Source organism: Pelodiscus sinensis, chromosome 3 (genome assembly GCF_052426305.1).
Source record: "Pelodiscus sinensis isolate ZL-2025 chromosome 3, ASM5242630v1, whole genome shotgun sequence".
NCBI classification, from domain to species: Eukaryota; Metazoa; Chordata; order Testudines; family Trionychidae; genus Pelodiscus; species Pelodiscus sinensis.
The window spans coordinates 61184729-61211077 of NC_143054.1; the positions used below are offsets into that span (position 1 = coordinate 61184729).

Genomic DNA, 26349 nt, shown 5'->3' on the forward strand with positions numbered 1-26349 from the left:
ATTTAATCAATCCTTCTACCTTTATTAACCAAACATGTAATTTTATTTTTTTTAAAGATATCAGGCTAGTTTGACAAGCTCTATTATCTATGAAGCCATTACACTATCGTTCTTTAGTTCCTTATTAATAAAGTCCTATATCAGTTGCTCCATTACCTTGCCCAAGAATTGATGGCATGCTGACAGATCTGTAATTACCCACTTCTCCCCATTTACCTTCTTAAAAAATTGGAACAAACTTAGCTTTCTTTGAGTCTCCTGGAATTTCTCTAGTGCTCCAACATTTACTGAAAAATCAAAATTAGTGAGCTCCTCAATGGGCTCTTTTAAAACTCTTGGACACAAATTATGTGGACCCATAGATTTCAACTATGCAAATCTTCTTATATTTGTTGCTCTGACCTTGATTCTGACCCAATAATTTGTCAGGTCTACCTCTTATATCTTGTCTTTTAGTTTGTCACCTTTTTTTCCTGCAGGACTTACAACAATGGAGTCTTTATCCGGTTGAAAGCTCTAGGCAGAACTGTATTATTTTATTTAACATATTTCTAAGTCATAGAATGATAGAACTGGAAGGGACCTAAACAGGTCATCTAGTGCAGTCTCCTGCTGTCATGGCAGGACTAAGTATTATCTAGCATAGGGGTGACAAACTCCCGGCCCGTGAGCTAGTCAGAGTGATTTGTGCAATCTGGCCTAGGACACCCACCAGGCCTAGGGAGGTGTCAGAAGAGGCCTGTCCGTTACTGGTCCACAAACCCCATCCTTTCCAGCCATCTCCCTGCCTGCTCCCTCTTAAACCTATTGCACCCTGTCCCCCAAGCACATGGCTTTGGGAATCACTGGGGATGTGGTGCAGGAGAGTGGCAGTGGTCACCACTCCCGCAGACTCCCCACGACAGCAGTAGCTGGATGAAAGGGGAGCACAGCCCAGCACAGCAGAGTGAATGCACTCGCCCCATGTGCTCCACTTCCCTATGGCTCTTGCCACCTCAGTGAGGGAGGGTGCAATCGCTGCCCTGTACCAGCTCCCCCATGGTTATCCCCAAGGCCACATGCTCAGGAGATGGGTATTATGGGGGGGAGAAGGCAGGATGATGGAGGCAAGGGGCGTAGTTTGGGGTCTGGTAACAGACAAGCCCCCCCCACACACACACACACACCAGAAGTCCAAGGATTGCACAATGATTTCAGGCAGGACTGGCTGATGGGCTGGAAATTTGAAACCCCTGATCTAGACCTTTCCTGACAGGTATGTGTCCAACTTACTGAATCTCCAGTGATTGAGATTCCACAACCTCCATAGGCAATTTATTTCAGTATTTAACCACTCTGAAAGAAAGATTTTCCTAGTGTCCAACCTAAACCTCCCTTGCTGCAAGCTAAGCTCATTGCTTCTTCTCCTATCATCAGAGAACAATTTTTCCCACCTCCATCTACCTACCTACCTACCTGCCTACAGAAAGAAAGAAAGAATTGAGTACTGAAATTAAATATATGATCCCTAAGCCTTTTAGATTATTAGAATAATCACACACAAGAGGGATGTTTTAAAGTAATATGCACTGTTCCTCTTCCAGCTCACGTTTCTTCATCAGTTCTCGAGCAATCGAATCTACCTATAGATCAATTGCTTTCAAGGCCAAAAGGCAATGACTGTGCAATCATCTAGTCTGACCTGTGTAGCAAAGATCACAGAACCTCACCCAGTAATTAAACTCTAAATCATGGTGAGGAAAATAGGAAATCGGACCATCAAGGGAATCCTGAATTAACTCCTGCTACAGGCTAGTTGTTTGTTACCCTCTGTTAGCTAGGAAGTACATATCTCCTCTTCACTGTTTCAAATCTGAATGTGTCCTGAATTATGGAAGTCCCTTAAGAGACTAATGAGAAAGGCTTGCAACTACATCCACCTTTCTCTCTCACCAAACTCACCACTGAGTGTATATGGAGCTGGAGAAATAAGCATCTGGGGACCAGGAATAAACTAACATATTCATAAAAAATGTCATAGAGTGAAATCCTATTCCTATTCAAGTCAATGACTGAGAATTCCTTGTATGATAACTATGAATACCTCAGACCAGATCCTCAGATATACTATGGCAGAGATGAAGCAGCTAGAGACTCCAGCTGGTAGGAGCAGAGCAGCCAAAGCAGGAGTTTTGGGACATACAGAGAACTTTCTACAGCTGACTGGATTTTTTCTGCCCTGTCCTGACTGGCTGTTGGATCCAACTCTCTCACTCCCCAGCCCTTACTGACACTTCACCTCAGGTTCCCTCCATACCTTCTCCCTTATCTTCACCTATTCTTCCTTTGTGCACATCCCTTTCCATTCAGTGTTTTACCTCCCCCCTCACACACACACAACTGTGGAACAAACACAACATTTACTGACACAACATTGTTCATTCTGCTCACATATTTTACCCCTTTTTTTGCCCTGCATCTGGCTTATTGTAAGTTTGTCAAGGCTATGACCAGCCATTACGCCATGTTTGAACAGTGTCTACCTTTATGGGGGCCCATTCTTGGTTGGCCCTTACATACACTCTAGTAATAAACATGATTAATAATAAAACAATCTTAGAGGCTGTGTGACCAGCCACCTGAGGGTTTCCCTCATGTAAAAGCAAGATAGGAGAAGAACAGGATCTGCTCACAGGCCCTATGACTGTGTTAGGGGCATATCTAAGTGGGGGACATGTGTGCACCTGTTAGAGTATCCACTGCCTTGAATTACTCCCCAGGACTTACTATAACTCCTGTTGGATCAAGGATTTGCAAGGGTATGTCAGCCTCTGAGATGCACAGGGGGCCAAATGGCTGGCCCCAAAAGTCTGGCCTCTCTCAGTGGGATCCCAAGCATCTTGCACTGCATAACATTTTCAGTTATAATCTTCTTTAGGATAAGAACATTTAGGGTCTGAGCCTGTAAAGTGCTGAAGCCCTTGAGGGTATATCTTCATTGCAGCTGGGGGTGAGCCCCCTAACACGGGCAGACAGACACTAGTGCTAGTCCACTAAAAATATGAGAGTGGGTATTGAAGCTCTGGCAGAGATTCGGACAAGCCACTTGAGCTTAGAGCCATGGGGTGGAGAGGGCTTGAGATCCTGAACTGCAATGTGAGCCTTTACACCCACGCTGATACACTTTTAGCTCTAGCCCCACTAGCACCACTTCATCTAACCAACCAGGGAAACTCACTCCAGCTTTAATGTAGACATATCCTAAGGCTTCAGACTGCAGCCTGCATTTTTGTATCATTCCCTATGTTACTACCAATTACTCTCAACACCAAATCAGAGGCACTCTGTGGCCTCACTACAAACCAACACCAAACCTTTACAACATTTAATTCCTCAGTTAGCCTACAGATAATTGTAGGCAGAAACTCTATAGCCTGCCATTTCTCTTGATTATTCATTGTTCTGCAGTAAGTTTCTACTATATAGTGGATCAAATTATCCACACTTTCCAGAACAAACATCAATGAAACATTAAAGTTATAGTAAGTAATATATATACCAAGTACAGCTCTAGTGATATTAGAATTTCTAGACACAACCATCATTATAAACAGATGACACTATGTAACACATGAGGCTATTGTATAAAGACTTACAAGAATGTGTCATCTCCTCAGCCATATGAAATTTAAAAACCAGAGGACAGCACAAAAGGAGTTAAGAACATTTTTGGCTACAAGAGAGGTGGAAACAGCAAGCAACAATCATCTACAAAATGGCTACTTTAGGACTGCAGCTGTGTGATTTGCCAAATGTAAAGGACCAGTACCAGAAAGATAACCTGGAACAAAGTTCCTATAAGAGAGTAACCCTATACTAAATAGAGTTGGTAGGGACAAAAATACATTAAGGAAGGTCTTCTCATGCGTATCATTGTTAGACTGCCAAAGTTTGCCAACAAAAAATTCAGATAAATAGGGATTCCTGGGGGCTTTATAGATCAAAACCAACACTTTAACCTCTACCCCAAATAAATCTCAGTTAACATATCCACTGGCAAGCACAGCTAGAGATTTCTGAATATATACACTTCCCCACACCTCTATTCTAGTATCAAAGGGTTATATGCATCCTTGTATACAAAGGCAGCATTCTACATAGAGTTCTTGTCTATCCCAGATTTCCACACTCACAAGCTATTTTTGAGTCCACACATGGTACCTCTGCTAAAATTATGGCAATGCCACTTTCTCTCCCATCCTTTCTAGCCCCTCTTAAATCCTAGATTGTGTCTGCTGGCTCTTGGAACTTTTCAACTAAAAATTCACACAGCAAATAGCATGTCACACTCATCCCTGAAAAGTGAAAATGCTGGTGTAATAGTTTGATTTTTTTTTTTAAGAATTGGAATTGAATGAAGTATTTCAATTCAATTCAATATTTCAATATGGGGGGCTGGACTTGATGACCTCCTGAGGTCTCTTCCAGCCCTAGGATTCTATGATTCTAAGATTTCAGCCTCACAACCTGCACCCACCAATTGCCTCTGGTATATTTATTGTGCTACATATCCCTGAATAGGCCAGGTTTTGAGAGTCATCTGAAAGTTAGGCCTGGTGACCTTCAGTGTCAGCACACCTCAACCTAATTGTGAATTTAGCTCTGGGTGTTCTATGGAAACCTGGGTGACATTTTTGGACAAAGAGGGTCACTGAATGAAAAATGCAGTTTGGAGTGACCTGAAAGGAATAGCAAATTTGTCACACGCCATTTGGGCCTGTGACCAAAGGTCCAGAACAGATACTTTGGGTGTTGCTAATACTGCTCTGCCTTTAGTCCAGCAATTAAGGGACACTTCACCTAGATAAAAAAGATGACATTTGAGATCCCTGCTCTGCAACACACCTCCCCCATGGATGTTCTTGAGTCACCAAAAAGTCTGAAAATTTTCGCACTCAGATTGACACCAGACAAAACTTTTCAGAAACATATATTTCTCACAAGTGTCACTGAATGTGTCACTTGTCCAGCATAACCCCTAAATCCTGTTCAGAAGCCCTGCTTGCCTAGATTCAGTTCCCCATTCCAGGGCTGTGGCCTGCACAACTTGGGGCTAGAGCTAGGGATTTCAATTTGACTGTGAAAACGGTGTTTCACTTGCATGGGTCCAGCTTCCCAAGGGATCTAGATTACTCTCTCTCACTACCTTGGTCTCATCCTTATTTACCTCTCTACTCACATTTTGTCACCCACATGTTACCAGCAGGGATTTTATATTTTTTCCAGTTCATTGATAACAATTATTTTTAAAAATTGTTCTTGAGAACCAATTCAGAGAAAAGGGTAAGAAAGAAGATAAAGATGCCACCAGCAGCAGCACAGAAGGAAGGCTGGCAATACCATGCAACACCACCCTTCCTTCTGTGCTGCTGCTGATGGTGGTGTTGACTTCTGAGCTGGGTCTCCTGCCAGCAGCCGCCACTCTCTGGCTGCTCAGCTTGGAAAACCAGGTTTCCACCAGCAACGGCACAGAAAGTGAGTGGCAATAGCAGCCCTGCTGCTGATGGCAAGCTACCTTCTGAGCCTAGCGCCCACACTCTCTTGCTGCCCAGCTTAGAAGTTAGCACCAACCTGAACAGCAACCCTGCCCCCAGAAGCAGCACAAAAGGAAGGGTGACAATACCATACCCTGCCTCCCTCCCTTCTGTGTTGTTGATGGAGATGGGGTTGCCATCCAGGTTGGGCACCTCACCAGTTGCCAACACTCCAAAGCACACACACCCCTGCCCCCCCACAAGCAGTAGCACAGAAGAAAGGGAGGCAGTTAGCTATCCAAGTACAAAATACTCCATTTTCCCTTTTTAATCAGGTGGAAAATCCCCACCTTGACTCAAGTGTAATGGATGAAATGCATCAAACACATCCACACCTCCCTACGTACATTTTAAAGAATTGGATCTATTAGCCAACAGTAAACAAAGTTTTCCCTTTGGCAAAGTAATAAAACTTCTCTGTTCTTCTTTCTGGATTAATTTCAAAAAAATGTTTTCATGCCTTTGAGAGATTTCTTTTAGCTTTTCATTTGCAATTCCTGTATTTTTGTAAATACACTTTTGTAATTTTAAAGGAATTATTTTTTACTTGTCCTTTCTAATTTCCATCAGGAGGAAGATTTTCTATTGTAAAAGCCCTGTCACTAATGTCAGAAATTATTACCTGTGTTTATTTTCACTGGTATATTCTTGGAAGTTGCATAGACAGTAATGAACTTAGTTTGTCCTGGCATGAAGTGTACTAACGCTGAGGAATTCTGTCCATGAGCTCTAGTCTGGTTTGTTTGAACTAGCTGAGTAGACCATATTTTCCTTCAGTGGATCTTTGGCACGGTGTGATGAGGCCACTGGTGTAATAACATTCTCCCGAAGAACATCCAATATGTCTTTGGTTTGGACTTCTTTCAAACATGGGCACCCTGGATTCCATTTTTTCACCATGTAGAATAACACAAATCCTAATACCGATTATCCATTTTATATGGCATTCAGTGGGTAATTTTCACAAGCAACATAGCTTTTTATGGGAAATGGCTGGCAACAGAGTTTTCACTTCTTCTGAAAATTCAAACTTCTTTTAATTAAGCCCACTGTGGCAAATCCTCCATTTCTCCCTCACCCTGTGACATCAGCCCTCCCCCCCAAGGCCTCACCTCATGACAAATTCTTTCCTCTCTTTTTCATCACATTGGGATATTGCTGTTTCTTTGACCACCCAGTGCCAGATTCAGATCTCAGAGCTGATGGTGCCATGTAACTCTAGAGTGGCTCCCATCATCTGGATGCAAACTTGAAGCTCTTGGTTCAGTCCAGATAAAACAGTAGTAAATGTGTGTTGGCAGGAGGAAGCATTTTTGAATTTGACAAGAACTGCAGCCAGATGTCAAACTGAGGACTGATGTGTGTATCCACCTGTCAAGACAAAGGTGAAATATCATGTCCTGTTGCACTTGGCTGTGACAGGTCTGTGGTTAGTCTCAAGGGTGAAATCTGTGATTTATATTGGGAGGTTTTCTCAGGGTCTTGTTCTCTGGGGGCCACCTGCTCATTTTTCCTGGCTCTCTATTAGATCCTGGAATGTTACCACTTTAGTAAAAGGCAGCTCTTTGAACAGTATGTGCCCCCTGGCTGAGTGTGGTCAATAGTTCCTTTTAGATCCAGGGTCTCAAACTCACAGCCTGTATGCCATCTACAGGCCAGAGCATATATCCAATCTGGCCCAAGAGACCCAGCGGCTGGGGAGGGACATGTTCAAACCTGTTTCCCAAGCCCCCCCTTCCACCACTGCCCTGTTCTCTCCCCCACCCATCATGGCATCCCATTCCCCAAGGGACACAGCCATGGGATTACCAGTAGGGGACTGGTGCAGGGTGGCAGCAGCAGCCATTGGGCTCCCACACACACCCCATGGTAGTGGGAGGCATGGGGAAGAGCAGCGCTCTTAGTGGGTGCACTTGCTCCACTTTCCCATGGCTTCCACCATGTAGGGAGTGCAGGAGGGGGACCACTACAGCCACCCTGTGCCAGGCTCCCCTGATAATCCCTGAGTTTGCATCCCTTTAGGGGAACAGGGCGCTGGAGTCCTCACAGCTGAGACTAAAGCCACCAACATGCTCGTCTTCTGGAGAGACCCCGGACTTTGCAATTTACTCCCCTCACGTGATCTGAAATAGCATGGATTGGTTCATCTTCTGGGCATTCTTCAAGGTCCATTTAGGAGTAAGAGGGGCACTGTGAGGTTATATTTATAGGTGAAGCAAGTCTGGTTGGGTTGATTTTATTTCTGTTTGGTTATTTTCTGAATATGGAGGGTATGAAATCATCTGGTTTATTTCATAGGTGATTGTACTTTTAATTTACATCAAAGCACATTTGATGTAAATTAAAAGTACAGGGTAGACATTTTAAAATGACTATGAGTACATCTACACTGCACGTTTATTTCAAAATAAGCTATTCCAGAATAGTTTATTTTGAAATAGCACGTGTACACTGAAGGGAAGCCTCAAAATTAATCTGAGGCAGGCTTCCCTAATATAAACATGCTATCCTCATGTAGATTCCCAGGAGGCACTAGGGCAGAATAACAGAATGGCCCTGGTGAGGGGCTATTTCGAAATAGCAGCAGTGGAACTTCTACATATGCCTTATTTAGAAATTCCTAGTTTGGAATAGGCGTTATTCCTCATAGAATAAGGTTTACAGATTTCGGAATAAACCATCCATTATTTCAAAATTATTTTGACATAACGGAATGGCTGTGCAGACGCTCACATGGTTAGTTTGAAATAATGCTAGTTATCTCGAAATAATGGTATAATGTAGACAAACCCTATAATATAGTTGCAACAAAATGTCTCGTTAGTAAAAAAATTAGCAGGCATAAAATAATACTTGAGTGTGTATATTGTTCAAGCAAATTTCTCTGAAACAAACCAGTGTTCTCTAGCTTTTCCAAATTACCACAATTAATAAAGGCCCATTATTACTTTTCCATGATTTTTTATATTTTGTCTGCAACTCAGCTGCAATTATTTGACAATTATCCCACAATTCAAGTAGGGCCTGAAGCACTGCAAATAAATACATTAATGAGACAAGTATGTTTATAGTCAACAGACTGAGAAGAGAAGTTTTACTCTGGCGGGAAGAGAGAATGCCTTCCTATGGATTAGCAATAGAACGCAAAGAATGATCTGTGAGACAATGTGCCACATGAATAAAACATTCTTAAATTAGGATTAAGCAGATCTAGGATAAACCTTATAAAGGTGCATAAGTGATTTAAGAGCCTGGAAACATATTTCAGCCTGCTACTTATAATATATATAATCCGTGTGCATTTGCTATTAGTTATTGTCACTGTGTAATCTGATTGCTTACCACCGGTCTCTTTAATCATGTGGAAGTCAATGAGACTCAGGCTCCTAATAGTGCCTAATCTACTTGAAAATTTTACTTTTCATGTAATTACGTCAATCAATGCTAATACATACAATGAAGCAGGCAAGGGATCTCTTGCATTTTGCTTTCTGCCCTAAACCAGACTAACTATTCACAAAGATGTTAATGGATTGTTAAATATTCCATTGGTTTGCTATTAAGCTGAGCCATTGGGATAGTGTTGTCTAAAGGTTTCTGACTTTGCCTAGTGTAAACAGGTACAGAAACCATATGAGAAAAATTAATATTCTAATTTTTCCAGAGGATGTAATTTATCCTCTAAACTCATCAAGCCTAATACATTGGGTTGTTTTAATTATTTAACATAAATTTTTTATGCATACATTTTCCTCATCTGATAGGTTAGAGCTAGAGAGCTATATTAAATCCAAAGATTCCTAGATCCAAGGCTTGATCTGTGAAGCATCAGAAGCGGAACTAAAGGTCAGATTTTCTAAGGTATTTAGGAGGATGAAGATTCAGATAGATTTCTAGAAGTTTCAAAAGCACCTAACCTGCCTAGGTTCCTTTGAAATTTCCACCAAGTACTTATCTGAATCTTTAGCCTCCTGAATGCCTTTGAAAATCTGCCCCAAGCTGCTTATGCTGCATAAGCTCATAAAACCAAAATTAATCATAAGGTAAGCTATGTTTAACATTTGATCACCTATTCTATTCATTCCCTCTGAAACACCTGGCTTTGATTACTGTCAGAAGACAGCATACTGGGCTGGATGGATCATTGATCTCACCTAGTATGGCCAATCTTATGTTCTTATTGATAAATCTACTTTCATGAATATAAAATGGGGTAAATTAATGAAATGCAAAAGTTGGAACTGAAGCACAAAAAAAGCCAATAAGGGTGTGTAAGCAGATAGAAAGTAAAGCAGCTTGATCTCTTTGTGAAATGTCTGCTGAAAGGGGACCTACAATCCCCATATTTAGCATAAATAGAGGACAGTCTCTCTAGTTTACACGCAAATATCACACCCCTATGTAGCTGCTAATTGTAAAGACAGTCACCCACAGTTGCTGCCAATAGAGAAAAAGCCTGTTATAAAGTAACAGTAGAGAGAGGAAAGGACAGGCTGAAAGTCCTGGGATAGCAAAAGATTATATCTCTGTACCAGGCTGCATCCATAATATAGCAAGAGACTGAAGCAAACTGTTAGACTTAATTAAAGATGAGTATCTGAAAAAAAAAAAATCCCTGACCAAGATTAAACTAAAGAGACATAGTCAGGAGAAGCAAAAATCCCTCAAAAGACCCACCACCCTAACACCGTGACACCTTCTCACACTTTCTTGATTTTGCTGCTACAAATCTTCCCTCTTGCTTCAACATTTAAGTCAGACACTTTCCTGGACACCTGCCACTTTATGCTGCTCTGATGAGGCAAAGTTAGAATCATAGAATCATAGGGCTAGAAGAGACCTCAGGAGGTCACTGTGTCCAACCCCCTGCCCAAAGCAGAACCAACCCCAACTAAGTCATCCTAGTCAGGGCTTTGTCAAGCCAGGACTTCAAAACTTCTATGGATGGAGATTCTACCACCTCCCTAGGTAACCCATTATAGTGCTTCACCACCCTCCTAGGCTATGGCTATACTATGAAACTTTTCCGGAAGAGGAAATACAAATAGAGTGCTCATTTGCATATCCTGTTCTCTCATTTGTATACTATCTTCCGATTCTTTTTGTGGAAGAGGTTTCTGTGCAAAAAAAGTGCTTTGTAGACGGCGCCTTTTTGTGCCAAACCCCCCCTTTGTGCAAAATCCCTTCTACCTCAAAAACTCAAAATATGCAAATGAGAGTGCAAGATATGCTAATAAGTACTCCATTTGCATTTCCTCTTCCGGAAAATGTTCATACTGTAGCCCGTAGCCCTAGTGAAATAGTTTTTCCTAATATCCAACATAGACCTCCCCCACTGCAACTTGAGTCCATTGCTCCTTGTTCAGTCATCTGTCACCGCTGAGAACAGCCTCTCTCCAGCCTCTTTGGAACCTCCCTTCAGGTAGTTAAAGGGTACTATCAAATCTCCCCTCACTCTTCTCTTCTGTAGACTAAATAAGCCCAAATCCCTCAGCCTTTCCTCATAAGTCATGTGCTCCAGCCCCCTAATCATTTCTGTTGCCCTCTACTTCTCCAGTGTGTACACATCTATTCTGTAATGGGGGACCCAGAACTGGACACAATACTCCAGGTTCTGGAAAACATTCTCATCTAAATTATTAAAAAGCAACCACAGAGAAATCGTGGCACTCACATGTTACAAGATAACCTTCACTTTTCAGTTGCAGTTTGTTATAAATACTTTCATGCGGGGACCTTGTATTCATACAGATCTGTAAAGTGCCTAGCAGCCAATGGGCACTTTAAATAAATGCTAACCTTAATACTAGATATATAGCCATTTAACCAGAGGATATAGGAGCAAATTTACAGAGGATAACTACAAAAACAAGTGGTAGTGAAATTGATGCCTGCAAATGCTTAGTTATTTTCACATGACTTAGTTCACTGTAGCTGTGGTGAATAGTATTGTGATTTATTGACAGTGATTTTAAGGACTTGACTATACAAAATGAAATTCCCTAGCATGGCGTTTATTTTGCTGTGCAATATGAAAATACTGCCTCCAATGTCCATGTGGAATCCCATTAAAATCTGGCAGGGTTCCATGTCATAGATTAGCATTACAGGATCAGACCCTAAAAGAACAAGTCATTGCTGAAATAAACTGCATATACTTTGTTTCTTGGATCACATTCTTATTCTCTGTTGGTAAGTAGGACTAAAAATGAAGAGGAAAGGCATGTATGGATTCATACTCTGACCACTTTTTGTTTTCCCTTCATTAACCTACAACAAACTGATTCTGGATGGTTCACCCTTGGTGATAATGCAAAAAACAGAAGAAATATGAGTACGTTTTCAAAAATTGCTTGGCTATGTTGACTCAAAAAGGGTCAACAGTAACACAAGTAAAATTGTTTTGGCTACTAAACTGAACAACAGCTGTACATCTACCACAGCCTGGCCTTTTGACACAGAGACTTTTCCAGCAGAATCATGTTTCCCAGGATATGACATGACAAATGATCATCCCCATCAATCACTATCTGTGCATATAAAAAGTTGCACTGCCCCCTAATTGGGAATCAGCTGGTGAACAGGCAGACTTCAGTGGTGGCTTTCTCCATAAAGCTTTAATCCTACATTAACACACATATCAACACATACAGTGGTCAACTACTGTTTCTAGATTTATTAATTATTATTAATAATTTAGGAGGGTTAGAATTCTTTATTATGTACATGGTGAATTCATTGAATCACAAGGGAGATCCTGAAATGCTGAACATAAATATAACTCAACTTTACTTCTTTTTTTGTAGTTTAGTATCACGTATTTTTTAAACATATCAAACATCTGATTGAAAGAATGGCTGTGTTTCAAGATCCACTTTGTAATTAAGCAACACTGTATACAGGATTCAGCATCAGTAGATGCCATTCTCAAACGCACTGGGTTATCAGTCTAATTCAGATAAACCGTTGACTGTTTGGATGCTGTAAATGATGTAAATGAAGGTTATCTGAACTCTCACACCTCTCTAGAATGGAATACATTTTGAGAGACATAAAAAAACCCTTCAGCCAGTTAATTGCTGGCATTAAAGGAAAACCACTGTCAGTTATAACTGTTAAATTCAAACCAACCCCATGGGTTTGCATGAGTTTATTGGATTGCGCTAGATTATATGGGTATGTCTACACTACCCCGCTAGTTCGAACTAGCGGGGTAATGTATGCATACCGAACGTGCAAATGAAGCCCGGGATTTGAATTTCCCGGGCTTTATTTGCATAAGCCGGCCGGCGCCATTTTTAAATGCCGGCTCGTTCGAACCCTGTGCCGCGCGGCTACACGCGGCATGGGCTAGATAGTTCGAACTAGCTAGCCATTCCGAACTATCTGTACGCCTCATTCCACAGATTGAACTATCTGTACGAACTATCTGTGGAATGAGGCGTACAGATAGTTCGAACTAGCTAGCCATTCCGAACTATCTGTGGAATGAGGCGTACAGATAGTTCGGAATGGCTAGCTAGTTCGAACTATCTAGCCCGTGCCGCGTGTAGCCGTGCGGCACGGGGTTCGAACAAGCCAGCATTTAAAAATGGCGCCAGCTGATTTATGCAAATAAAGCCCGGGAAATTCAAATCCCAGGCTTCATTTGCACGTTCGGTATGGATACATTACCCCGCTAGTTCGAACTAGCGGGGTAGTAGACATACCCTATGAGTGGTGAGGATTTGGACCTAACTTTTTGAAAATGGCCTCTAGATTTCCATGCAAATCTTACTAAAATTGCTGATATAAATTTGAAGGACTGATTGAAAACCCTAAGAAATACAGGCAGTATGTAGGACATAAAGTTTATAGATAGATTAACAACCCATTTCTGACAATAGGTGGGCTGACCTGAAGGGTATGTCTAGACTGCATTCCTATGTCGGCAGAGGGATGCAGATTAGGCAGGTTGACATTGCAAATGAAGTAGTGATTTAAATAGCCCACGCTTAATTTGCATTAAAATGGTCGTTGTTTTTGCCAACTCTGCACTTTGTCAGCAAAAAGCAGCAGTCTAGAGGGGGAGCTGTGAAGAAAGCAAGCCTTTTTCGACAGATCCTTTATGCCACCTGCAAGTCCTCCTGGAACCCCAATGGGCTGTATGCAACCTGCAGACCGCAGGTTGCCCACCACTGATCTAATTTAACTGATGGGTGGGTATTCTATGCTGGCCTTATTGGGACAAGATTTTCTATGTTTGAAGTCAATTGGACTACTCTCCTGTTTAAACTGTAGTGCTTAAACAGTCTTGCTGCATAGAGATGAACCACTGAATTGGACCATGATGACTTGTATCATGCCTGCAGTAACTAAGGGCATGTCTACACTGAGGAGTTATTTCAAGATAACTCCCCTTATTTCAAAATAAGAAGCAAAGTGTCCACACTACTAAGCCTGTTATTTCAAAATAATTTTGGTTATTTTGAAATAAATCCTTTTTCCTTGAGATATAAATTTATTTCAAAATAGTTATTTCGGGAGCTAGTATCTTGAAATAACTTATTTTGAAATAATCTCATGGTGTAGACATAGTCTAATTGCGCTGCACTCTCCAGAGTTTCTTCAGACAAAAACTCGTATGTCTCTTCACTTTCATCCAATTTATTGATGGCTTTTCTGTTAGGCTGTAACTAGATTTGAGTGAAATGATTAGGCATAGCAGTATGAAGTTATGGGGAAAAACAGATTTTATTTTCCAGCTTAACATGACAGAACATGGATCAGATTGGCTGAACATCCAGAAATTGTTTCCATAAGATCACTATATTTGCCAGCCATTCTGGGATATCTCTTTCCAGAATGATGATGTCTTGTGAAATGATCTAGCTTCAGTAATGACAGCTATTGTTTCCAACAGAAGGGGAGTATTTTAAAAATATTTTATATGTAAGGGGTTTTTTTTTCCATTTCAAAATAGTCAGAGATTTTCTAGTATATTACTAGTAGTTACCCAAGAAGATGTTTAATTTTTAGAGGGATATGATCATATTCATACAATTTAGTATCCTTTTTTAAATGTAACAGATCTTGCCTGAGTTGCTGATCTTGTATATTTAATATCTATCTATCTATAAAAGAACCAACTAAGTGAGGATTGATAAATAAAATATTGTTCAACTTTATGAGTAAAGCAAAGTGCCATAGATACATTCAGGTCTGGTTTGTTTGGTTTTTTTAATGTGAGGCAAAGCAAAAAAGATAGTAGTTGACTATCTTTGCATTTTTCACATGTTAGTATACACAGGCTACATGTATGCTGCATTTAAGGAACACAAATTATTTCATCTGGAGAACTCATAGCTAGACAGTGATTGCATGTTGAAATAGCCATAAAACAGAAAATCTGAAATTGTTGTAAGCTGTTAGCAGGGGAATGTATCAACGTGTCCTTTTTAGGAATGCATTTTTGTGTCAAGAGCCATCCCACCTTCCAGAATGCAAGGCTATTCCTGAAGAAATACCCCACAAGCATCTCTTCTTCTAAATGCAGAGACAAATGTAGATCACTTCCTTTTGACTGGCAGGAAACTACCTTTAGCTAGAACCACCTTAAATAGTCTGCTCAGTCCCTGAATGATTTCTCCTACTTTAACCATGCCTGTCCTGTTAGTTCAGTATACTTGTTATGTTATTTAACTACTTATCTGGCCATTAACAAGATACCACCTTTAATATTTAGCAGTCATTAGCTATAATTGCTCCTGTGATGAAAAGAGAAGATGACGTTAAGGTCTAATTCTGATGTCACTGTCCTTAATTTTACAGTGGTGTAATTCCATTGACCTCAATTGAGCTATTCTTGATTTGCATCTATGTGAAATTAGAATCAGGTCTACAGTCCCTAAATAAAAACTATTTGCCCCTGAGTTAAATAGGCTTTGGCATGAAACTCTTGGCTTTGATCTCAATCTCTCACTTCCTCAAGGAACTACTGGGTTATTTTTTCTCAATGTTTTATTCCAAAATTAGAGATGCTGGTGGGTTAGTTTGCTCATCCAGATCACCCAATCTCTGTAAATCTGTCACTTGAAAGAAATGGAGAAGCTGAAAGTGGGGGAGCTGAGAGACTTGGCCAAGAGGAGGAGAGACAGCTCACCTATCAGTTTGCCCTGACAGCTTCAGATACTGATAGCTCTATTCCAGTTGTCTGTATATTTCAAGGGATATTGAGGAGGCAAAATCATGGAGACAGTTCCCAAAATGTCAATAATATGATGAATAGTGATAGAAATGTAGCCGTGTTAGTCTGGGGTAGTTGAAGCAAAATGCAGGACAATGTAGCACTTTAAAGACTAACAAGATGGTTTATTAGATGATGAGCTTTCGTGGGCCAGACCCACTTCCTCAGATCAAATAGTGGAAGAAAGTAGTCACAACCATATATACCAAAGGATACAATTAAAAAAATGAACACATATGAAAAGGACAAATCACATTGCAGAACAGGAGGGGAATGCGGGGGGGGAGGGGGAGGAAGGAAGGTAAGTGTCTGTGAATTGATGATATTAGAGGTAGGGAGAGTGGGATGTTTGTGAGTTAATGGTATTAGAGGTGATAATTGGGGAAACTGTCTTGGTAATGGGTGAGAAAGTTCAAAGACTTGTTAAGTCCTTGTTGGCAAGTGTCGAATTTTAACATGAATGACAGTTCAGAGGATTCCCTTTCAAGTGCAGATGTAAAAGGTCTTTGTAGCAGAATGCAGGTGATTTAGAGAGTGTCCTTTCTGGTTAAAGTGGCAAGAAACTGTTTTCTCTTTGTGATCTTGTCTGATATCTGTTTTGTGGGCATTAATCCTTTGGCGAAGTGTCTGAGATGTTTGTCCAATGTACATAGCAGACGGACACTTTCGGCACATGATAGCATAGATTATATTTCTGGATGCGCAGGAATATGTGTTCTTGATCTTATAACTCACTTGGTTAGGTCCAATAATGGTATCAGCAGAATGAATATGTGGACAAAGCTGGCAACGGGGTTTGTTGCAAGGGAAGGTACCAGGGTTGGTATTAGTGTGGTATGTCCTGTGGTGGTTGGTAAGAATCATCTTGAGGTTAGGTGGTTGTCTATAGGAGACTATGGGTCTGTCTCCCAGACTATGGGTCTGTCTCCCAGACTATGGGTCTGTCTCTGTCTGGCTCTGGGAGACAGACCCATAGTCTCCTATAGACAACCACCTAACCTCAAGATGATTCTTACCAACCACCACTAAGCATATGTGCAGTAGTTCCTCTTATTTTCCTGCCTGCTTCAATTACCACATTTACTCTCAGAAAGATAATCCAAACAGAAGTTTTAATTCAAATGACCTTATAGTATATGTAACCCGTTTTCTTAATCCATTTGTCCATATGCTATATCTAGGAATAAGGACAAAAAATAAGTTGCACTCATGATATCCACAGAAAATCATATCACAATATTACCAAGGAACTCTGCTTGATGCATAAAGAGCCCATCTAACCTGAGCACTTGAAATATACTTAAGCTGTTATGATTTAGTATTAGCAGCTTTTCCATAGGAAAGGCGATATTTCAACTGGCAATTTCCAAATGCAAATAAAATTGTGAGGCTGGAAAAATATACCTACTGGAATTCACAAAATTCCTGTGAAAACAAGAGAGGAAGTCTTCTCCTAGCTTGAAACTGAATGTGGAAAAGACATTATATATTGTCATCGTCTGAATCAACGCCCGACATCTTTACCCAGTGACTAATGTGGAAAAGTAGTGACTTAACAGGTAAAAAATAAAGCCTATAAGAGCAGCATTCCGTTTTTTATTTCAGCTCTTCAGGCTTTGGAATTTTAGATACCCAAGTGAAGTACAAAAGTGGAAAATACAACCTCAAAATGATACTGTTAAGGGAAAATGGATTGGGATTGATTTTGCTGCTCAGCTTTTACACGTTCCTTGCTAATTTTGAGCAGAGAAGTGTTACTGAATTTTAAAAACATATAAAATCAACATGCTATTTTCTGAGGCTAAAAGGCTCCTGGGAAGACACATGAGTTTGAGGGGAAAGGGAAAGAGAATGAGATACCACAGAGTCTCATGGAAATAGTTCAGAGTGTCAAAGATTCAGTTATTGGGATAAGATTTAAACAGGCATCCCTACTTTATTATGACTCTCCAAATTAAAACTCCAGACATTTTAGCTTTACTCATCAGGCCTGGTAAAGTGTCACTATCATACTCGATAAATAGAAAGAGAAAAGCCTACACATTCATATAATTTGTTAATATTATTTCTTGACAATCTCAAGAGAAATGCCAAGTGTTTTCAGGGTCTATGCATCATATAGTGAACACTGTTAAAAAGTGCTGCCATCCAACTGCTGCTGTTCCTAATTGTTGACAATCCTCTGCCAAAAAACACTCAAATCAGGGGAAAGACTTCCATTGACTTTTATAGGTTTGGAATTAGACATTTGGAACCTCATCAAACTGCAGCCAACACGATTACTACTAGTTGTGGGTTAGCATATATTGGTGAAATTAAATGTACATCACACTGGAGTTTCAGAGAACACAGAAGAACTACAGTAAATAAATAGAAGCAATTATTCTACATTGCAGAACTGGAATTAAGAAATGTCTGAATATTTTTTCCTCACACTACGAATTGTTGGCACCTTGAACTGAGACCAAAGTTACAGAGTCTTTGAAAATAATCCTGCCTTGGAATTCTGAAGTACTTTTCATTAATGAAGAGGAAGTTGTGGTATCTCTGGAACTTTGGAATGCTGGTCAGTTGTCACAAGTGGTTTTAATTATTCCAGTTAAAGAACTGGAGACAAATTGTGGTCCTGCTGAAGGCAATGACAAATCATAGAGGTTGGGCCTATGAATCTACTTTTTTCTGGATTACCTCTACCTAGCTTCTCAGAAATTGGATTGCACTTCATCAGTATTCTTTCATTTTCCATGCAGATTGTATGATTATTTGTTATCTCTGACTATTGTGCTTGGAGTGTTACAAACATGCAGGGTGCATTTTACAGACTTAGATAATGAGCTCTGTGTAACTCAGGGTGGCTACGTCTAGACTGGCCACAAATTCCGGAAAAGGGATGCAAATCAGGTAAGTCAGTATAGGGAAATCCGCAGGGGATTTAAATATCCCCCGCGGATTTAAATAAACATGTCCGCCGCTTTTTTTCCGGCTTGGGGAAAAGCCGGAAAAAAAGCGTCTAGACTGGCGCGATCCTCCGGAATAAAGCCCTTTTCCGGAGGATCTCTTCTTCCTACATACGTAGCCGGTATGTCTAGACTACATTGTTTTTTCGAAAAAAATGTCCCTTTTTTTCCAAAAAACTTCACCTGCGTCCACACTGCAATCGCATTCTTTCAAAATTAAATTGAAAGAATGTGTGTGGGGGGGAGGGTTGACATTGGTAACCCTCAATTTATGAGAAAGAATGTCTTTTTCAAAAGAGTTCTTTTGAAAAAAGGCATGTGTGGAAGCAGAACAGGGTCATTTTTCGAAAGAAGAGGCAATCGAGAAAAGCACAGGTGCCCTGGTGGCCATTCTGTGAATAGCAACCAGGGCTTTCTTTCGAGAGAGCGTCCATGCAGTCTGAATGCTCTCTTTCAAAAAAGCAGATCGCTTTTTCGATCCAGTTTTGAGGTGTGGATGCTCTCTTTTGAAAGAAGCTTTTTCAAAAGCGCTCTTTCAAAAAAGCTTCTTTCAAAAGAAACTTTCAGTCTAGACGTACCCACAGTTTTGTGTTTAATAATCTATTTTTTGTCCAGTTGCTCACTTAATATCTCTCTTATAGCTCTCAAATGTCACCACATTTTATTTTGATTTTTTTCTATATACACAATATAGGTTGAACTTGTGTAGACCGATACTCTCGGGTCCTGATCGGTGCTGAAGCAGAGAATTTGCCACAGGAGGTCAATATTGCAGTCAAGAGGTCTCTTTACTTTTATTTCACAGAGGCAAATAAATAGAACAGCATTTGCAATGTTACTTAATAATGTATGACTGAACTGATACATCCTATATAAACCTATACCTGGTCAAAGCTTTTCAGCTCACTTCATAACAAAGTGTTAGTGTTGTTACACACTTTTATTGTATTGACACAAGAAAACAAGTAAATAAAGCATAAAAAACATACTTAGCAGCATTACCAGCCCTTCCCCTGCTTGCTGGGCTCTTAGAAGACATTTAGGAGTGATGTATAGTTAAATATCAGCATAGAAGACTGAGCGCCAGGATTGGTGGCTGTAAGCAAACTTTACAGGACTGCAGGAAATGGCCACACCCATGATAAGCAGACAGCGAAGTAACTAAAACCATTCCAGACCATGTATGTTTCTGGACTGGAGTATTGAAGTTCAACCTGTACATTGTAATCCCCAATTAGCAAAACAAAACAACTTTAGAGCAAATGAATGTTCTTTTCTGTGTGTGCGAGGAATGCTGGACATGATTCTGCTCTCAGTTTGACTGATTTCAAACTGGTGTAACTCCACTCATTCCAGGTATTATTCCAACTTGCACATGTCAAAGTGCGAGGCAAATCAGATACAATATATGACTTTTTGAAGCTTGCAATGTTAATGTGAAACACAACATGATTCCTTGGCCGGATGTGCCTTGCTACGAAAAGTACTGCAGTACATAGAAATACTAGAATACTGCTTTTCAAACTGTGGCCCAGAGAGTATTAGTGGTATGCTGGTTGTGTCTCTGTCTTTATAGCTTTTTTCCACAGATGCCCTAGTTCTTCAATGAAGCACATGTGTGCCTAAAGCAGCTGTAAAAAAGAAGGTGTAACTTAGCACTTTACATGAGGCGCTCTTGCAACCCCAAGAGGCGAATGGGACATGAGTATGTAGATGTCAAGGGGGTGATAACAGCCAGTCAGGCTTGCCGATAACTGGGGCCAAAAAGGTCAGTTTTCCTGGGGCCCAGCAATTCAAAGGGGTCTGGGGCCTTGAGTTGCCACCCCTGCTACGGCAGCAATGATGGTGGCCAGACCCTCAAGCCCTTTAAAACGCTGTTGGAGTGCTGAGAATGTGAATGTCAAAGGCAGGGATCTGTATTTTCACATGAAAAGCTATGAACGGGGCACATCCAGCCACTTAATTAGCTCCATTAACACAGGCCCTACAATCGACACGTACTTTTTTTGCTATTATATATCCCTTGGATTCTATTATTTCCACTCAAACTCATCTATGAAGTGGTTCTTACCAACAAAAGGCAGGAGATCAGTATATCTTGTCAATATCTGGAAGGGAAGTGACATGGAGGAGGGGGAGGGGAGCAATTTCTTTCTGAAAAGCTTTTCCCAGCTGAGAATGATATATTCTTTCGGAAAGAACCCCATCTAGACTGCAGTTTCACTTTTGAAAAACCCTTTTTCAAAAAAAGCGATCGGCCGCAAATATGCAAATGAAGCACGGGATATTTAAATTTCCGCTTCATTTGCGCTTTCGATTGGGCTCATTTACATTCCTCTTCTGACAGAAGAATGTAGTCTAGCTGAGCCCTAAGGTGTCACAGGACTACACATTTTTAATGTTACAGACTAACATGGCTACCCCTCTGAGACTTCTGAGGAAGTGGGACACGCTTTAACCTGGTACAGGGGACACAGAAGGGCAATTTTACACACCAGTTCTGAGAAGGCCTCCATGGGCAACTCCAATGAACTTCAATGGCAGCTGAATATGTGGGAGGCCTGCAGAAACCAGCTAGTAAATGCAAGCGCTCAAACAGCAATTTTAAAAGAAAAGAACAAAAAATGGGTGAGTCATTTGTATTCTAAACGTAAATGTCACAGACCCCCTGGAACAGCCTACTCCAAACTCATTGGCTGCAGAAACTCACTTTCTGTGGCTCAGTTCCTAGGCTTCTAGATTGAAAACTCACCTTTAATTCTTGTTCCTGGCAGAAGCAAAGTCCAAGCTGCATGATCCAGCTCCGTGACCTCATGCACATGCTAGGCCCTCTTCCATAGCCAGACTTTAATTTGGAGCAACAGATCCAACCAGCAAAGCATAGCGTAGCAGTTAGCCATGGAAAGTCACAGGATAAATGTGACCTAGACAATGGCTGTGCAGTATGATTCCTCAAGCACCATGTCAGTACCTGAAAACAGCCAGCCCCGCTGCTGTGTGGCGCTCTCTAAGGTGCCAGCACTGAGTGACTTCACATGAGCTGATTAAGCCTGTTGGCTTCCAGGAGTCTTCAGCAGTTACTTCCCCTCTGATTCTCAGCTGGGAAAAGCTTTTCAGAAAGAAATTGCTCCCTTCTCCCTCCTCCATTTCACCTCCCTCCCAGATACTGACAAGATATACTGATCTCCTGCCTACACCAGTTCTCCTGGGGGTGTTTCAATACATCATCTGAGATTGATTTGAGATGAGAAACACTAATCATGCTTCAGCTTTTTAGTATAAGGTGACATCAGTGTATAGCTAGACCAAGCAAGATTAGGTATGTATGCCTCCTAGCTAGGATTGTCCAAAAGAGCAGAGGCTTTGAGAGGCAAAGTCACGAATAAGAATTAACTTTCTCCCACTCTGTTTGGAGGATTTGTAGTGAGAAAATATGTTCAGCATTTGCTTGTCCTGGCTTCAAATGTCCAATTAGGTGTTTCCAATGATTATGCAGAAATATTACTGATCCAGTGTTCTCGAAACATCACATTGAACCCAATCCTAAGAATCATCCAGTGCCCTCAGTTTCCACTGATTTGGGTGTGGAGACTGAGCCTTGTATAAGCAAACCAAGGTGGCTGACAGCCATAACAAGATAACTAAAGGAGGTGCTTCGGATGCAATTTGTGTGGATACTGTAAGCCAGTGGTTCCCAACCATTTTGACACCAGGGACCAGAAAACCCATTCACAATATTTTGGTGGACCAGCAACATTTGCATATTCATTATTTACATAATTGAATTACATAAATAACATGCAAATATTCAAATAGAATGCTACCCATCAACCCAAAGCCCTGGCCTCCAGAGTCCCCCAGTGCCAGCCCTAACCCCTATAGCCCCCACCTCTCCAATACCCCCCATCACCAGCCACTGATACCAGAGTCCCCGACACCAACTCTCCTCCAGTGCCACCCTCTTCCACTCAGGCCTCCCCAGTGCCAGCACCCCACCCATTAGAGCCCCATCACCACCAGATGCCCCAATGCCTCCTTCCTGATTCCAGAGCCCCACTGCACCAACCCCCCAGAACCTTCCCCCAGTGCCAGCCCCCAGTCCCCAATATTAACCCCATCCCCAGACCCCCCAGTGCCAGCTCTTCCCCCACAACCTCCCCAGTACTAGCCCCACGCCCAGAGCCCCTGAGTGCCAGCTCTGCCCCCATAGTTCCCCCCAGCACTAGCCCTGACCCCCTCACCCAGCTCTGCACTGTCTCCCAGCCACCAGCTGAGCACTGCTGCCCAGGTCGTAGCAGCATGACCTTCCCATCACACAGCAAAGTGCTCTTCTGCAGCCAGGAAGAGACCCCACCTCTACCCTGCCAGGCCTGGTGAAAGCCCAGCCCCCAACACACTCACGGGAGCGGCGGTGTCTGCGGCACAGGCGACAGGGGCAGCGCACATTTCTGTTAGCTCAAGTTCCTCTCCAGACCATTAACAGTTGGGGCCTAGAAGCGCAGGGTCACTCAGCCTATGCGCATCTCAGGCTCCTGGCTGTAGCCCCCCTGACACCGCTGTTTTGAGCCAGGGAGCCCAACTCCCCCCACACAACTCTGACCAGTGCTGTTGGCTGCAACGCCCTGGGATGTTGGGAAGCGGCCAGACACATGGTGCGGGCGGGAGCTGGCAGGGGAGCCCCTGTAGGGGAAGCTGGGCTCTGCTGGAGGAAAGGCAGAAATTGCAGACACCCAGTGTGGCTCCCCGGGGCCTCTATCCTGAACCTCCTTGGAATGCTCCTGGCCACAAAGACTCCATTCCTTGGTCCCAAACATACCGCCCACAACAGAAAGGGCACAGGGCAGCCGCCCGCCATGCAGCTCCACTGGCCGGGCTGCATGGTTGCTGCTGGAGCTGGAACTGAGGCCATGGTGAGGCTGCCCCAGTAGGGACTGCCTCACCATGGGCAGGCTCCAGCCACGGCACACCGGGGCAGCCTGTAGCACCACTCACCCTGGGAGGAGAATTTTTAGTACACACACAAGGGTGCACCTTACAGGGAATGTGCAAGGCAGGGCTCATTAGCAGCTGGGGGCATGGCCTGGCAGAGTGCCACCGCCTGACAGGCAGAGGTTCACGGCCTGCCACCGGTCTGCGGACTGGTGGTTGGGAACCACTGCTGTAAGCTGCCCAGCCACTCAGAAGTGATCAGGAGGGTCATACATGGACTGGCAGGCGCCTTCGTACCTGGAACAGCTAAAGGTTTGTGAATCATCTCTGACAATATGCCACGTCTTAGAAAGGGGAGGAACTCTGAGGGGAGGAACATAAGCAGCTTTGTATAACAAAGGTGATAGGTGCTTTTGGACAAAGGATTCTTCCTGACAAGACCTTTTTTACAATTGTGCAGTTCTTATTAAAGTCAGAGAACCTGAGAATAGGCAGTGATTTGATAATCATTGCAAAGAGCCAAATGCCTTTCAGGCAACTTGGAAAAAGGTAAATCCAGGGTGAAAATTTTTGTCCCTTCATTAGTTACATGAAGGCTGAATAAATAGCAACAAGAAAGCAAAAGAAAAATGATTGGCTTTAACTTCTTATTTGTCAAGGGATGGAACTATCTTTCCTTATATTTAGTTGGATGTCAGAGGTTTCTTTTTTTTTATTGGATAAATATTTTTTCTAGTTGGGCTTGTCCTTTGCAGGATGAAAAATATCAGTGGTGCAAAAGTAACCGATTTATAATAATAGACACTTTAGAATGTTTTCTGCTCATTTTGCTTGGATTCCCTAATTCTCAAATTCTAAGTTTAAAGGGAAAAAGCCACGATTTGGGCATGCATTTGTGAAAGTAAAAAGGGCACTCAATGAAAGGGTCCGACTACAAAGACAAATGTGTGCAGAATCTTGGACCTTAGAGGATTATAGAATGGGACAAACTTGTTCTTGCTTTGTTATAAAGCCCTATGGGCTGAAATGTGCCTTGCTACATCTATACCCACAAAGCAACCAAGAAAGCTCCAATCCACTTCAGCAGATCTTCTAGGTCTCACTTTCTGTCAAGGGACAGAAGTAAGATAGGACTAGTGGCACACTAAGGCTGTGCCTAGACTGCTTTTGCGGAAAGCAGCTGCTTTTGCCAGCTGTCTACACTGGCCGCTTGAATTTCAGCAAGAACACTGACTTCCTACTGTCTGAAATCAGTGCTTCTTGCGGAAATGCTATGCTGCTCCCGTTCGGGCAAAAGCCCTCTTGCGCAAATGCTTTTGCGCAAGAGGGCCAGTGTAGACAACGCGGTATTGTTTTATGCAAAAAAGCCCCGATGGCAAAAATGGCGATCGGGGCTTTCTTGCGCAAAAGCACGTCTAGATTGGCACGGACGCTTTTCCGCAAAAAGTGCTTTTGAGGAAAAGTGTCCGTGCCAATCTAGACGCTCTTTTCTGCAAATGCTTTTAACAGAAAACTTTCCTTTAAAAGCATTTGCGGAAAATCATGCCAGTCTAGACGTAGCCAATGGGTATGTCTAGACTACATGCCTCAGGTGACAGCTGCATCTCTTGGGATTCAGGATGGAAAGTTCCAAGAGAAGCAGAAGCTACATTGCTCTTCTGGCTGAACTTCCTTCCTTGCAGCACAGAAGAGCTGTAGAAGCCATTCTATAATTGGTCGTTTGTGCCTATGCAAATTCTACCTCACTAATGGGACACTGACAAAGTTAAGATTGCTTTCAGAAGAAAAAAGCTTGGTAGAGCTATCCTCCAGCACTTTAAAGGGGAGAACACCCTGGGTGGTACCTACCTCCTGAAGGGTGTCAGAGAAATGCACAGTGCCATCATTGAGCAGTGCAAATTTTTGGCTCCACTGAACTGGGGCTCTCCTCAGCATGAGTAAAGGTGGCAGAGTCAGGCCCTTGGGCTACCGTTAAAATTGGAATGTTGTCAGTCACATGCACAACTAGTTATCTATGATCTGGTTTTAGCTCCATAGTGCTGAGCAGTAATGTAATTATGCAACCCCAAGGAGTTCACTGAGAAAATTGTATTAACAGGTGTGTGGTGAGCAAGACACGAGAAGTCATTCTTCCGCTCTACTCTGCGCTGGTTAGGCCTCAATTGGAGTATTGTGTCCAGTTCTGGGCACCACATTTCAAGAAAGATGTGGAAAAATTGGGGAGGGTCCAGAGAAGAGCAACAAGAATGATTAAAGGTCTAGAGAACATGACCTATGAGGGAAGGCTGAAGGAATTGGGTTTGTTTAGTTTAGAAAAGAGAAGATTGAGGGGGACCACGATAGCAGTTTTCAGATATCTAAAAGGGTGTCAGAAGGAGGAGGGAGAAAACTTGTTCATCTTGGCCTCTGAGGATAGAACAAGAAGCAATGGGCTTAAACTGCAGCAAGGGAGGTTTAGGTTGGACATTAGGAAAAAGTTCCTAACTGTCACGGTTGCCCAGGGAGGTTGTGGAATCCCCATCTCTGGAGATATTTAAGAGTAGGTTAGATAAATGTCTCTCAGGGATGGTCTAGACAGTATTTGGTCCTGCCATGAGGGCAGGGGACTGGACTTGATGACCTTTCGAGGTCCCTACCAGTCCTAGAATTCTATGATTCTATGAAC

General features: G+C 42.2%; 1 long non-coding RNA gene across 1 annotated transcript in view; it reads right to left on the minus strand.

The window, feature by feature from the left end:
* The window catches only part of LOC142827596 (uncharacterized), a 36768-nt gene extending 14955 nt beyond the window's left edge, over positions 1 to 21813 (minus strand). The window contains exon 1 of the long non-coding RNA XR_012902281.2: positions 21508 to 21813. This is a non-coding gene — a long non-coding RNA (uncharacterized LOC142827596). The remainder of the gene's footprint in view (positions 1 to 21507) is intronic.
* Positions 21814 to 26349: the final 4536 nt, after the last annotated feature.